Source organism: Myotis myotis, unplaced genomic scaffold (assembly GCF_014108235.1).
Source record: "Myotis myotis isolate mMyoMyo1 unplaced genomic scaffold, mMyoMyo1.p scaffold_m19_p_11, whole genome shotgun sequence".
NCBI classification, from domain to species: domain Eukaryota; kingdom Metazoa; phylum Chordata; class Mammalia; order Chiroptera; family Vespertilionidae; genus Myotis; species Myotis myotis.
The window spans coordinates 2,942,535-2,947,735 of NW_023416315.1; the positions used below are offsets into that span (position 1 = coordinate 2,942,535).

Below are 5,201 nucleotides of genomic sequence, written 5' to 3' on the forward strand. Positions count from 1 at the left end.
GTCCTCCCACGCACCAAAGGGTCCTGAGTTCGATTCCAGGTGAGGGCACATACACAGGTTGTGGGTTGCTTGGGCAACTGATCGATGTTTCTCTTTCTCTTTCCCTCTCCCTTCCTCTCTTTCTAGAATCAACGAAAAGAACATATCCTTAGAGGAGGACTTAAAAAGAAAAAAAAAAATTCTGGTTTGGTTCAGTGGATAGTGCTTCTGCAGGCAGACTGAAGGGTACCATGTTGGATTCCAATCGAAGGCATATACCTGGGTTGCCGGCTTAATCCAGGGCCCTGGTTGGGGATTCAGCAAGAGACAACCATTTTTATTGATTGATTATTTTAGAGAGAGGAAGGGAGCGAGAGAAACATCAGTGTGTTGTTCCACTTACTATGCTCTCTTTGGTGGCTTCTTGTCTGTGCCCTGACCAGGGATCCAACCTGCAACTTTGCTGTATCAGGAGGAGGTTCTAACCCACTGCTCAGGGTGCTGCCTGTCAGGGCCCCTCAACAAAATCCCTCTGGTGTGCCCTGGCCCCTGCTGTGGGTCGGAGCTCCTCTGCCACAGCAAAGGTTTGGGTTCCATTCTGTCAGGTTTTGGGTTTGATTCCTGGTCCAGGCTGACTGCTGCTCAGCAAGTGACCAAGGACCATTGAAGCCCATGTGCTGTAGTCATTCGGCGGGGACCCGGGGTTCCATGGCTGACTTGGCCGACTCTGATCCCTGCTGCCCCCAGTCCTCCATCCAGGGCGACTTCAACTATCAAAGCTGCGTGGCCTCCAGGTAGGTCGCCCTCTCCATGGCTCACCAGGCTTGGTTTCTGCGCAGTCGCCCTGGGAGGTGGATTTCCGGGTTCCCAGGGAGAGCGCCCTCCGATCCAGACTCCCAGGGAGAGCCGGTTGGGGGCTGAGTGTTGGCTGACCTCTGCGGTCGCCCCACCAGCCCGGATCTCCCCTGCCTGCGGCCCCACCTCTCCCTTCAAGATCGCATATCAGGGGACTGCAGGCACAGGAGCACCCGGTGACGGGGTGCGACTGTGCCTGGGGCCCTGCCCCTTTTTTCGCCATCGCAGATAAGAGAGACGCAGGCCAGTCGGTACCCCTGGCCCTGGTGGTCCTACACCCCAGCTCTCTCTTCCTCCGATCGCCATGGTGATCACCAGCACCCCTGCCAGGGGTGTCGCCTGGCCTGCTGGGCTTTCTGATGGCGATCACTGGCTGGGAGGTGGGCAAAGGCAGCGGGCTGCCTTTGCCCGCCCCCCAGCTCTTGCCTGCCACCATTCTTCCGTCTTTCCCCTTTTGCCTCCCATCATTGCGCCTCTGTATGCAAATCAGCCGCCATCTTTGTTGGCGGTTAACCGCCATCTTGGCTGGCAGTTAATTTGCATATCGCCCTGATTAGCCAATGGGAAGGGTAGCGGTCAAACGCTAATTACCATGTTTCTCTTTTATTATATAGGATAAGAAAGTGGTCCAATTTCATATTTTCCATTTATCTGTATAGTTTTGTCAGCACCAAAACTGTCTTTACTCAATTGTATATCCTTGCCTTCTTTGTCATAGATTAATTGACCTTAGAAGCAAGGAATTTTTTCTGTATTCTCTATTCTATTCCATGAATCTGTATCTTTCTTTTTTTATGCCAGTATTTTACTGTTTTGATTATTATAGCTTTGTAGTATAGTTTGATATTGGAGAGCGTAATACCTCCTACTTTGTTCTTTCTCAAGATTTCTTTGGCTATTAAGAAATTGTTCCATATAAATTTTAGGATTAGTTCTAATGCTGAGAAGAATGCCATTGGTATTTTGATAGGGATTGCATAGGATCTGTATATTACTTTAGGTAGCAAGGACATTTTAACAATATTAATTCTTTCAGTCTATGAGCAAGGTATATCCTTCCATTTATTTGTATTGTTCAGTTACTTTCTTTGGTGTCTTACAGTTTTCAGAGTACAGGTCTTTCACCTCTTTGGGTAAATTTAATCCTAGATATTGGGGGTTAAAGGGAGACATATGTAATACTTTCAACAATAAATATTTTTTAAAAATTATTCCTAGGTATTTAATACTTTTATTTTAATTTATTGATGTTTAGAGAGTGAGAAGGAGACAGAAACAGAGGCGTGGCTGTTGTTGTTGTTCTGCTGATCTCTGCATTCACTGCTTGCTGCTGGTATGTGCCCGACCAGGGATTGCATCCTCAACCTTGGTGTAATAGGACAGTGCGCTCACCCCGTGGTCGGCAAACTGCGGCTCGCGAGCCGGATACGGCTCTTTGGCCCCTTGAGTGTGGCTCTTCCCAATCCTTAGGAGGACCCTAATTAAGTTAATAACAATGTACCTACCTATATAGTTTAAGTCTAAAAAACTTGGCTCTCAAAAGAAATTTTAATCGTTGTCCTGTTGATATTTGGCTCTGTTGACTAATGAGTTTGCCGACCACTGCTCTAACCCACAAAGCTATCTGGCCAGGGTGGTGTTTTATAATTTTAATGCTATTGTAAATGGGATAGTTTTTTTAATATCTTCTTCTGATCATTATTTTAGTATATAGAATTCTGAACAGATTTCTGCATATTTATTCTGTGTCCTACAACTTTACTGAAGTTATTTATTAGTTCTAACTGGGGCCCAGTGCACGAATTCGTGCACCTTGAAAGGAACTGTGGGCCATGGGGCTGCGGTGGGCACAGGGGTGGGTCTCAGTCCATCCTCCGTGCCCCACAAGCCCCCGGTGCCCCGCCAGCCTGCCTGCTCCTCGCTCGGCGCCAGCCGTGGGCCGCTGAGTGGGCAGGTCTCCGTGTAAGTTGTTTCCTGTGGCTCGTGGGCCGTCCCGACTGCACGCTCTGCGCACAGACTCCACTGGTCACAGGGGAGCGGGGAGCCCTGTGATGTGCTCGAGCGGCCTAATCTGAACTCGTCTCCCGCCCGCAAACCTGCTCCTCCCGGCTCGGTCGTGGGGATACCGGCCGCCCTTGCGCGCTTTAGGCTTGTTGGGGGACGTGCTAATCACCTGTACGATTTGCTGAGAACATCAGGAACGCGAGCGTCTGGTTGCTGGGGAGCGCGCAGCCTGTGGCCTTGCTGGTGGGAGGACTCCTGGCTCCCGGCGCGCCCCTTGCGGCTTTGTGGTCTAGCCCTAGCGAGGGAATTTGCAATGCCCGGAGGGACAGGCTGGTGAGCAAGTAATTACAACAGCATAAAGGCTGCATATGTAGCAGATAAAAAGGGTATGGGGGTGGGGGGGCAAATGGTGGGAGAAAGACAGGACTCCCTTAGATGGTCACTAAGGCTCTAAGGAAATGATACCTGGGCTGAAACCTGAGGGGTGAAGAGTGATTCCAATTATTCAATCATCCCAGGTCAACTCAGAATTTAAAGTGACTCTTAAATTAAGACTTATAAGAGTATAGCAGGGTTATTTATTACAGCCAAAAACCAAAAGCGATTCAGGGATCCATCAACAGGAAAATGGATAAAACGAACAAAAAGGCATATTTCTGCAATGAAATACTACACAGTTGAGAAAAAATTATATGCAACATTGATGAATATCTAAAACATGGTAAGTGAGGTAAGTTATTGGAAGATATATATTCTTTTAAAAAATGTTTTAATTTTTATTATTTTGATTGGACAGTAAAATTAGTGCCCTGCTGTGAGGAAAAAATTAGCACTTCCTCCTAACCTCCCGCACCCCCCATTTGTTAGTGTTTTAGGCTGTTTCCTACATAAGGGATGGTTCTTTTCTGGCTTCATTAAGATAAAAAACTTCTCTCCAAAGACACTATCAAGAGAAAGAAAAGAGGCAGAGACTGGGAAAAAATAATTGCAAAACGCGTATCTGATGAAGGACTTGTATCCAAAATGTTCAAAGAACTCAAAACTCATTAAAAAATAGGCAAAGGGTCCCAAGAATGCCTCACCAGAGAAGATACGCAGATGGCAGATAGCACATGAAAAGGTGCTCAGTATCCCATGTCACCAGGGGACTGCAAAGTAAAACCGTGAGACACCACTGCTGGCTGTCAGCGGCTAAAGCTCAACACTGCAGCTCCCGGGGCGGAGGGAGGGGCCGCGGGACTCATTTCAGACGGTGCGGCCCCTTCGGAGGACAGCCGGGCGGTTTCTTAAAAGCTGAGCATCCTGCACCGCGACCCGGCAGCCACGCTCCTTGGTAGTCACCCCAGCGAGTTGAAAGCATGTCCACACACAAACCTGCACACGGATGTTTAGAGAAGCTTTACTCACAGTTGCCAAGACCTGGAGGCAACAAAGGTTTCCATATTTTTTATCAGAAGAATCTAAGAAAGACACAAGATGGCGCTATAACTCCAAGAAAGCACAGGAATGTATGTATGTGAGACACACCTCCTCTCTCTCTCTCTCTCTCTCTCTCTCTCTCTCTCTCTCTCTCTCTCTCTCTCTCTCTCTCTCTCTCTCTCTCTCTCTCTCACACACACACACACACACACACACACACACACACACACACTCATCCCAGGTTCACCTGACAGCACTCAGCCTTTCAAGACAATTCATTGTTCTCACTACCTCCTTCTTGTTGTTTTTTGTTGTTGTTAATAAAAGTCAACATGGTAACTGGTTTACAGGCGGTCAGGCATTTTGTTATTAGGAAGACGCATAATTACTGCGATTAGTTCCGGATGAGCGGTCTGGAAAAGTTGGTTCCAGGAGAGCTTTGATTTGCAGTTCACGCATCCGGCCACCGGGGGGCAGTGCGGGAGCGCGGGTGTCCCAGGCCTGTGATGGGAAATGCGGGGCCTGGCCTGGTGGTGGGTCTGGGAGCGCTGCCTTGGGTGCAGAAAGCAAGAAGCTCCTGTACAAAAGGAGACTCTACCCTGGCTGTGAGCACCAAGAAGCACTCGTTCCATCAAGAGTGACAGGAAAGGAATGTGTTTCTAGAGAAAAATTGATGCAACATTTCCTGCTTACAACATTATTCCTCAGCAATAAAGTAGTTCCTCTCCACAAACCCCGGGGAGATCACCGAGATCTCCCGCTGCGTGTAGGCATCTCCGTGAAGAGGGGCGAAGGGAGAGGCAGGGGTTCTGCAGGGCCAGGCAGGGGAGAGAGGAGGCGCTGGGGAACGTCCAGTTTTGTGACTCGGACCCTGAGGCCGCCCCAGCAGGAGCCGTGTGGCCCCGGAGCTCAGGCGCGGGCCTCGTTCTCTGGCCAAAAGAATA

The 5,201-nt window shown here is 48.9% G+C and overlaps 1 long non-coding RNA gene across 1 annotated transcript; it reads left to right on the plus strand.

Annotated features, from left to right (window-relative positions):
• Positions 1–1,355: 1,355 nt before the first annotated feature.
• On the plus strand, positions 1,356–4,602 carry LOC118665905. The gene is made up of 2 exons (XR_004970759.1): positions 1,356–2,167; positions 3,426–4,602. It is a non-coding gene; the product is annotated as an uncharacterized LOC118665905 (long non-coding RNA).
• The last annotated feature ends 599 nt before the right edge of the window (positions 4,603–5,201 follow it).